This window comes from Melozone crissalis, unplaced genomic scaffold (genome assembly GCF_028551555.1).
Source record: "Melozone crissalis strain CALT ecotype California unplaced genomic scaffold, PUWL_Pcris_2 ptg000045l_1, whole genome shotgun sequence".
NCBI lineage: Eukaryota > Metazoa > Chordata > Aves > Passeriformes > Passerellidae > Melozone > Melozone crissalis.
Window position 1 is genome coordinate 7104746 of NW_026535823.1, and position 10178 is coordinate 7114923.

The following is a 10178-nucleotide window of genomic DNA, read 5'->3' on the forward strand; positions in this document are numbered from 1 at the left end:
CACAGCTACCTAACTTAGCCCAACACCCTGAAAGAGGTTTAAGCATCACCTACCACTGACAAGAAGTGTAACCTCAAGACTACCCCATAATGACTAAGTAATTGTCTTCTGGAAACTTGTGCCATCACACCTTGCAATACAACATTCAGAGGTTTTGGTGATGAAAGTATAAATAAGTAATAAATACACACACACACAAAATGTAAGAGACATTCTGAGAATCATGTTTACTTATTTACCTGCAAGAGAAGACCATGGATTGGTCATGACTGGTTACTCAAAAGTGACTCCTTTCATCAAAAGAATTAATAGTGCACAAGCTTCATAGCACATGCTGAGAAAGGACTTTGTTGTCAGTCACATTCACACTGATTTTATTCCTCACCTGTGTCACTGATACACTGTATGACAGAAACCAACTTATTTCACTTCTAAGCCCAAGAGTGACACAGAAACCTTACTAAGCCATTTAGCAAATGGCCTTCAAGATCCACTCTTAGATTCACTCATTGACTGAAATCCTGAAAGTAGTAAACTTAGAAGTTTACTGCTTCTAAAAACACCTTTCTCTTTCCTTTTCTCTGCCCTTTTACCTTTTCTTCTCTAGTTAGAAATCATGTGGGAGATAGCAAGAATTTGAGCAATTAAGACAGGAAGCTGTCCAACATCATTAGTAATGAGCTTTACTATTTAAAAGTTTGCCAGTAGCATAATGTAAAATGAAAGATCACACATGAAGGCAAATGTGCAGATTATAATTTTACCTTTAATTACCACAGTTAATTTGCACTGTTTTGCATCAAAGTGTAACTCCAGAATCTTTCTACAATAGCAGAAAACACCTCAGAACTCCCAACCATGCTAAAAAGGGTATTTCTAGTCCACACAGAGGAAAAATATTTCCCATATTATCCATATCAAAGCCTTATTTGGATAGAGCAGCCACACCAGTAACTGACATACCCAAGGCTTTACCTTCATACCACTGAATCACCAGAACACCAGCACAAATCACACTCACACCAGTCAGGAAACTGTAGGATACATCAAGCACATGCAGAGGGTTTAAACTAACCAAGAACTTAATTTCAGACTGTCTACACAAATTGTAACTCAAGAACTCATCCCCTTATTTATCTTGAATAAAAAATGCTTCAATTTCCAAAATTTTAGTTTATCCCAATGATTTCTCAAATGTATTAATGCGTCAACAGAAAATAATTAAATTAATTCCAATTGCAAGCATTTATGCACAGATGGCATCAAGTATTTATCCACCCATCTTGCTGTTAAATATTGACATCTCCTTTTCAATGAAAGGGGAAAGGCATACACTGAAGATGTACATTTCTACATGGAGTTAGTTGTTTTAGTGATGAGGGAAGAAAATTAATTAAAAAAAAAAGAGCTGTGGATCATTTTACTCACTGCTTTGTCTCCTTGGTACAAATTGCACTCTGCATCTCAGACAGGGCTTATCCCCTTAACCAAGAGCGTGATACTGCTTGCTGCTTGTTTAGGGGGAACTGAAATCTTCCATTCAACCACAACAAGCTGAGGTTAGAATCATTCATTAACCAACACTTCAACTAATTTCAAAGTTTTACCTCTTCACAGATAGAAAAGTTTTGATCTCTGCTTCACAAGCACCCAGCAGGCAGGTGCTGGAGAAGCTACCCAAGAGCAGCCCAAAGACATAAGGTTTAGAATGGCATTAGGAAAAATCAACATTGGCAGCAGAAGGAAAGGTAAGGAAGAAGAGCTCTCTGTGCTCAGTGGAACAAGTCACCTGTTAACAAAGTACATGGAAAAGAATGACATACACGCAGCTTTTTTGCCCCAGTTTTCACTGGCAAGGTCAACTCAGAAGCTTTCCAGACCCCTGAGCCCAGTAGCAGTCTGCTGGAGTGAGAAGTCCCCTCCAAAAGAGAAAGATGAAGTTTGGAAGCACTTCAGAAAATGGGAAACATACAATCTATGTAACCAGATGGGCTATATCTAAGAAGCCTGAGGGATCTGGCCAGTGTAGCTGAGCTATCACACTCTACCACTTTTAAAAGGCCATGAGACTGTGAGAGGCTCCTTCTGACCAGAAAAAAGGCAAGTATCACAACCAGTTTCAAGAGCAAGGAGGAGAATTCAGCCAACCACAGATCAGCCAGCCTAACCTACGTCCATGAGAGGATTATAGAGCAAATCCTCCTGGAAGGCATCCCTCTGCTCAAGGAGCACAGGAAGATGACAGGGAATAGCCACCATGGATTTAGCAAGGACTGATGATGCCTGAAGAACACAAGAGCTTACTGCAAGGGGATGTCTGGCGTAGCAGAGGATGGAAGAGCACACAGGACACAGAAGGCCAGTAACAACAGTCTCCCACAGCATCCCTACAGCCAAACTGGTGAGACAGGGGTAAGGGAGCAGTGAGGTGTTTGGGAATTTGCCAGGACTGCTGAACTGAAAGAATAGCCACAGCTGTACCAAGCTCCATCCAAGCAGTTGCAGTGGCATCCCCTAGGGATCACCTGGATGAAACCAGCAGTACTACCCAATGTCTTCAGGAATCATCTAGATGATGGGACAGGTTGCATCCTCAGGAAGTTTCCAATGACACCAAAGTGGGAGGAGTGGTCAGCTCCAGTCAGACCTGGCCAGGCTGGAGAAAGGCACCAGTAAGACTTTGTGAAGCCCAGTGAAGGCACGTGTGGGTCCTGTATCAGTGGCAGAACAACCTCCTGTGACAAGACAGGCCGAACATGAACTAGACAAATACTCAGTTTTTCAGAAAAGTATTTGGAGATCCCAGCAGACAGAACTGTGAAAACAAGTCACCAGTACAAGCTCACAGCAAAGGCAGCTGAGCACAGCATTGGCTGGATGCAGGAGTCCAGGCAGCAGGTCCAGGGAAGGGTCAGTCCCCTCTGTTGAGCACCTGTGAGCCCATGGCTGCAGTGCAGCTCCCTGGTGCAGGACTCACACAGACACTCTGGAGCACGTCCAGTGGCCAAGCTGGCCAGATGGCAGGAGCACATGGTGTACAATGAGAGGCTGATGGAACTGAGTTTGCACAATCTGCTCAAGAAAAGAGCTCTAAAGAATCCTTATTACTGTCAGCTCTCTAATGAAAGGCTGCAGAAGAGAAAACTGCACTCTTCTGGATGATGGACATTGACACGTTAAGAGGCAACAGACACAAGTTGGAAAGTAAATTTCAACTACCTTAAACGGAGGGAGGGAGGGCGGAGCGAAAAAATCATTGAGTGCAGTCAAATGTGGAAACAGATTGCCCAGAAAGGTGTTAAAGGCTGGAACAATCTTATCTAAATTATTCCTACTTTAATATATGCAGGGAGTTGGATTAGATGACCTCCAGAAGCCCCGTCCAACCTAAATGACTGTATTAGGAATTTACTATTTGACCTGCCAATTATTCTATATCAGAAACTTTCCTTCAGCAGTTTTTGCATCAGGTTTATTACTTTCGATCATGTGTTTCAAAATTGCAGTTCTCCTGTACATACAGTCAGCCTACATCCAGTGTTGCACATAGAAATGTACATATCTCTTATCTTCTTGCCCTTAGAACTTCTTCCCTTTGTACTGCTGTGCTTCCCCCACAAACAGGGAACATGTTTTCAGCATCAGAAAAATTCTGCACTTTTAAGCTTACTTGATCTAAAAAAACCCACACTTTCCTCAGTATTCTGGCTCATGACACAGGGAGACAAAAGTAGGAAAGCAGATGGCTGTGACCCATCTCAAAGTGGCAAAAGTTACTTTTTACCCTCTGACCACTTAAAAACATTAGAAAGACACTTTTGCTACTCTTCCTAAAGAATAAGAAATATTCCATGAAAGACACAATCTAAAAGATGTTTTCCACGAGGGCCTTACTCACCTTTCAGAGTAATCTATTTTACTAAGCAGATTTTGGTGCCCCATTTATGTATTTATGTTCTGTTTACAAACAGTCACACCCGACAAACTAGTTTGTCAGCATCACAAAGTCCCCTCTGGGAACACTCCTGACAGCAAATTTAAATAAACACCTTAACAGCCACAGAGGTTTTCTAATAATCTACACATCGGTTTTGTTTCTCTTTAAAGTTAAGAACACAGAAAAAAGGTGAAATAAATGATTTTCAAACATGTCAGTCACTTTTAAGGACTAGGACTCCATCATAGAACAAAGAATGCCTTCACCAATCCAGGTTACAATAATGGATCCTTCAACAGCTATACCAGAATAACAGAGTAAGATTGAAACTGGAACAAACTGCCAAAGGTATGAATTTCACAAAACACATCTTATCAAAATATATTTGAAAACAACTTAACCTTCACTAAAAGGACACCTTCAGGAAGCTCAACGTTAATGCCTGAAATGTGCATTTTAATTCTCACTTAATAGGTCAAGATTAAAATTCACGGGGAGAAGCTGAGAATTATTACAGGAATGATTAGTGTACCTGGTGGCCCAAAGAGCAAACAAACCTTCCATGGTGTGTTTCCACACATTTTTGCATCCTTTTTGTTAAAAGTGCCCTTTTTTTTTTTAAATATCAAGATCAAGAGTGCCAATAAAACCTATCAGTCCATGGGGTGCATAAAATGAGTATAATCCCATGACAAATTAATCTAAACTAGAAATCAGAAAGTGTGTAATTACTAAGGTCAGTCAAGTTTGAAATAGCCCTCCTATTACAGCAGAGGTAATAGCAATATACAACTAATTATTTTTAAATTAGAGCAGAATAAATTTACAAAAACCCCTAACAATGCTGACATCACTCCCTGAAACTAAGAACTCACCAAAAAGTTCAGAGAGCAGAACAGATGAACAAAGGAGAGGGAAGAAGAAAACCACAGCAATTTCTGTGGGCCCAGAGAAGAACACAGACACACAGATGGCGCTTGAGTCTATTTAATGTTGTCAAAAGCCAATAAAAATTACACCATAGCTTCATAATCAATATAAGACAGTACTGGCAGAAAAAAAAGGAAAAAAAAAACCTTACTATTATTGCTACCTTCACCACAAGTCAATCAAACCCACAATGTAGGTTCTTCCAGCAGCACTGGCTTCTGCCATTAACTCAGTGACCACAAAGCCAGGTCCCAGCTAAGGACATCACAACACCTGTGACTGCTCCACTCTCTCCTGTACCAACACAACTTCCTCCTCTGGACTGAGCCCACGTCCACATGGCCAGGCAAGTGAGCTGGGTCAGGAAGTTGTTGTAATCAGAGTACCTCAGGGAACAAAAAAAAAAGAAGAAATAGAAGTACATCTTTTAACCAGATTAGTTCTTTTTACTCACTTCCTGACTGTGGAAGTCCCTTTGATGAGAGAAAAGAAGGAGCAGCCACGACGCAGACTGTCTTGATATGCCAGGGAGTACACCAGGAACACAAGACAGCCACATTATAAACTTGATCTTTTTGCAATCCCCTTACTAACACCACCACAACTTCATCTGTGAATCACTTTTTAAAGAACTAAATGCTATTTTTAACAAAGAAATACATTTCACTATAACCATTTTAAAGCAAACACTGCAGAGCAGTTTTTACAGTTCTCCTATGTACAGCCAAGCTGTTCATAGCCCAAGTCCTTTTGGAAAAAAGCAGTTATTTTAAAAATCAAATAAATAAACCAAAACTAACCAAGCATGATTTTCCACCTCTGCCTAAAACAGAAGGAAGTAGTGGAAGGCTCTGTCACTGAGTTTTGGGGTTCATCAGCTGATGCTGGCTCCCCTCCAGACACTCACAGCATTCTTACAACACTGGAGTCAATTTGTGCTTACTGTATTTGTAGTCTTTTCAAGTTTAAACTACAGAGTAAGTTATTAATCACATAATTATTACCATCTAACCCACATAAACAGTGTTAGCTACAATCCCACTTAAAACCTAGGCAGAGGCATAATTTGCAGAACCAACCTTATAGGCCCAGTAAATCTTCATACAATCTGGAGGCAGGCTAGTCTGACAGGCAGTCAGGATTTGGCCTATATCACAGAGGTTTGGTTAAATAAAGCCACTGCACCTTTTCTGCACTTAAAGGAGTAACAAAATGCTGCCTGTACCATCAACAAGACATCTCTCTGGAAACTGAAAGCACACCTGCCCCTCTGAAAGTTTTAGCTGAAAAACAACGTGGTGGTGAGACTAGAGCACGACAGTGAGAGAGAGAAGCAATGCTTACCTAAGCAAGTTATTTCTTAATTGTCACTAGATTTTTTTCTCTGTTTTAAAGAAGAACTGACATTTTGGTTTCCCCCTCTTAGCCACACGATGGATGGATACAGCTGTGAAACGTGGTAGGATATTCCTTATTCACAGCACTATCAAACCAAGCACTCGCGGCAACACAGCTTTGAGAGTGACAGCAGGAGCAAAGTACACACGACACTGCAGGAACTTATCCAGGAGAGTCAGCAAGTCCATTTCCTTCAATGCCGTCCCTGGTTCAGGTGGTGATAGAAGGTTTTCAAGTACTTTTATCTAAAGACAGGAATTTTGTACCAGCTTACGGATCGGGAGAGAGTGGAAAAGGGCTTAAAAAAATAAACCACCAGAAAGAAAACAAACAACCAGGGGGAAAAAAAGAAAAGAAAGAAACAGACAACCAGCCCAAAACAAAACATAACGTAGATGAAATTGAATGAAATTGAATAAAACAGAATGAAACTGACGCATGCAGACGCACGGATTTAGGACAGTAGTTTGCTAGTCCGGGCTCTTGGGAAGTGACTTCACTTTTCCCGCGGAGGAGGCAGGGAGATGAGCGCTTCCACCGCGCTCTCGCATTCCTGACCACGAAAACAACTTTATTTTTTAAATCCTGCCCTGTGCTCCAGCTCCTCTCCTCCCGGAGCGCCACTGCTCAGGGAACTCCACACGCACAGACAAACACCAAATAACACGAACCGGCGGAACCATCGGCCCGCGGCCAGCGAAGAGCCACCTCAGATCAGCGGGCACGATCTATGTGTCTATCCCCCGTGACACGGGCTGGGCCGGCGGCTCCCTCTCCTCCCGCACCCCCGTTCTCCTGAGGGAGCGGCGACCTCCCCGCCCGCGCCCCTCATGACACCCGCTCCGCCCCGCTCGCCCCGGCGGGGCAGGCCCGGGACAGCGTCGCGATCTCTCACCGGTGCAGCCGGGCCGTCCTCCCCGCGCTGCCGCTGCCTCCAGCCCGGCGGGGCCGCGCAGCCGCCTCAGGGCCGGGACAGCGTCGCCCACATTCCGGCGGCGAGAGGGCGGGCGGGTGCGCGCGCACGGCTGACACGGCGTGAGGGCGGGAGGGAAGGAGGGACGGCGGAGGGACGGCGGAGGGACGGCGGAGGGACGGCGGAGGGACGGCGGAGGGACGGCGGAGGGACGGCGGAGGGACGGCGGAGGGACGGCGGAGGGACGGCGGAGGGACGGCGGAGGGACGGCGGGGCAGCCGCTCTCGGTCAGCCGCTCTCGGCAGCGACAGCCCCGCCGGCAGCCCGGGGCCGCTGCGCGCTGCCCGGGGAGTGCGGGGGGCGAGCGGCTCCGCGGCCGGCCCAGCCCGCGGACACAACTATAGAATAGTTTGGGTTGGAAGCGGGCTTAAAGACCATCTCATCCCACCTCCTGCCGTGGGCAGGGACAGCTTCCACTAGAGCAGGTTCCTTCAAGTTCCGTCCAGCCTGGCCTTGGACACTTCCAGGGATGGGCCAGCCACAGTTTCTCTGGGGAACCTCTGGCAGGGCCTCACCACTCTCACAGGGAGAAATTTGTTCCTAATATCTAATCTAACCCTGCTCCCTAGTGGTAAGCAATTCTTCTTGGTCCTGTAACTACATGCTGTTGCAAGTAAATTCTCCCTGTAAGTTCCCTTCATGTACTGAAAGGCCACAATGCGTTCTCTTCACCCCAAAGCCTTCTCTTTTCCAGGCTGAACAATCCCAACTCTCAGCCTTTTATGACAGCAGAAGTGTTCCATCCCCCGATCATCCTGGTGCCTCCTCTGGCTATTCCAACAGGTCCATGTTCTTACACTGCTGGGACCCCAGAGCTGGAGGCAGGTGAGGTCTCACCTGAGCAGACGGGCAGAATCCATCCCTCTGCTGCTGCCCACACTAATTTTGATAAATGCTTCCCTCCCCCCTGTCAGAAAGCATCCAGCAGGCACTGAAACATGTCAAAATCCTCATCCACAACTGAAGGACAATGGAAGCAACCTCTAAATCATGGTGCTCTTTAGAAAAAATGAATTAAGTTTGCCTTCAGATTTTGTACCCTGGTCTTGCCAAGTGGGGCAGATTGTGTTTGCTTGGTGGTTTGGTATGGTTAAACAAATATTTTAAAAGTAAATATCTATGCTTAATGAAGTATCACCATTGTTTATGTTTAAATAAAATGTTTAAATTACAACAGCTTGTCTTGTTGGGTTGTGTGTGAAACAAATTACATTTAAATTACCCACAGCATGTATCCAGCTTGTCTGTGTCCTCCCCATTTCAGATTCGGTTCAGCAAAATCTTAAGGAATGTCAATTCACAGCCTTCAATAAAACAACTTAAGCACAAAAGCCAGTGGACTATGTCCTGTTGCCCCTGGGACAGCCAGAATGCCCATGTGGGCATTGATTTTAGGCTGTTTTCTTGTCACTGGGGTCGAGAGGTTTGTTTGTTACATGGTCTTTTTTGAGCTGAACTGTCATAAAAAAAGGCAAGCAGGCAACCAGACAAAGGAGAGCATTTCACAGGAGGAAAAAAAAAAGCCAGACTCTCTGGCCAGCTCTCCATTTAAGAATTCTTACTATTTGTCTATAACTGGTGTAAATTCAATTACCTCCAGATTACTTTTATCCCACCACAGGTTCAGATAAACCACAAAAGCATGGGGAAATCAGAAGAATTCAGAGAGAGGAGGAAAATTATTTTAATGACTATGGCAATAGAGAAATAATAATAAGAAGAGAGTAGCCTTGGCACAGTACCCAGGCACTGCACACTGGTGTACGAATGTGGGTAATAAACAGGGGGAACAGAAAATCTAAACAAGGCAAGGCAAGAAAGGATGAGGCAAAAAAGGGGTAATGGAAGGACAGAGAGGGGCAATGCCATGGAGGTGTGGGGTAGGGAAAGGTAAAAGGAAAGTGAAAGGTAGAAGGAAAGGTAGGAGGAAAAGTAGACGGAAAAGCCAAACAAGGGAGGGACCAAAAATGGCAAGGGTAGACAAGAGAGAGGCAATGAAAGGCAAGGAGGGGAAAGGCAACGGCAAGTTAAGGCAAGGCAAAGATATAAAGGGAGGAGGTCAGCAAGGCAAGGGATAGGCAAAGGAAGGAAAGCAAAGGCAGGGTAATAGAGGGAGGGAATAGGAAGGCAAGGCAGTAGAGAGGAAAGAAGGGCCAAGGCAGAGGCAAAGCACAGCAAGGCAAGGGAGGGGCAAGGAAAGGAAAATGACAGCAAGGCAAGGGAGAGGTAGGCAAGAAAGGGCAATTGAGGGGTAGGCAAGGCAAGGGAGGGGAAGGCAAAGAAGGGGCTAGGCAAGGAAAGACAAGGGAAAGGAAAGAGTGGAGTAAGGCAAGAGTGGAGCATGGGATGGGCAAAGAAAGGAAAGTGAACATAAGGCAAGGGAGGGGCAAGGGTAGGCAATGCAAGAGTGGTCATGAGGGGGTAAGGATAGGCAAGGCAGAGGAAGGGCAAGGTAAGGAATGGGCAAAGGAAGGAAAAACAAGGAAACACAAAGGAGAGGCAAGATGAGAAAACATAAGAGAGGCAAGGCAAGGGAGGGGCAAGATGGGGACAGGGAAACGCAAGGGGGGTAAATCAGAGGGGCAAGGTAAAGAAAGGCAAGGGAGTAGCATAGGAAGGGTGAGGCAATACAAGGCAGGAAAAGGGAAAAGGGAGAGGAAAGAATGGGGCAAGGGAGGAGCAAAGCATGGCAAGGAAAGAAAGGGGTAATAGAGGGGCAAGGCAAAGGAGGGGAAGGGAAGGGAAGGAAAGGCAAGAGAGGGATAGATAAGGCAAGGCAATGGAGGGGCAGGCAAGGCATGGCAATGAGAGAAAGTGGTAGGCAACAGTAGGCAACACAAGGTAGGAGAGGAGAGGCAAGGAATGGGAAAGGTAAGCAAGTCAAAGCTTGTTGATCCAAGACAACATAAAATGTGTATCTTTTCCAGGTTTGCTATCTCC

At 45.1% G+C, this 10178-nt stretch overlaps 1 protein-coding gene across 3 annotated transcripts in view; it reads right to left on the reverse strand.

The window, feature by feature from the left end:
• The window catches only part of RABGAP1L (RAB GTPase activating protein 1 like), a 225455-nt gene extending 218212 nt beyond the window's left edge, over nt 1-7243 (reverse strand). The window contains exon 1 of one of the 3 annotated variants that reach the window (XM_054286067.1): nt 7161-7243. The gene's annotated coding sequence lies outside the window, so the exon portion shown is untranslated. Of the gene's footprint in view, nt 1-5667; nt 5686-6211; nt 6279-7160 lie in introns of those variants that run through there. The other 2 variants (XM_054286068.1, XM_054286069.1) reach the window with 2 other exon arrangements.
• Nucleotides 7244-10178: the final 2935 nt, after the last annotated feature.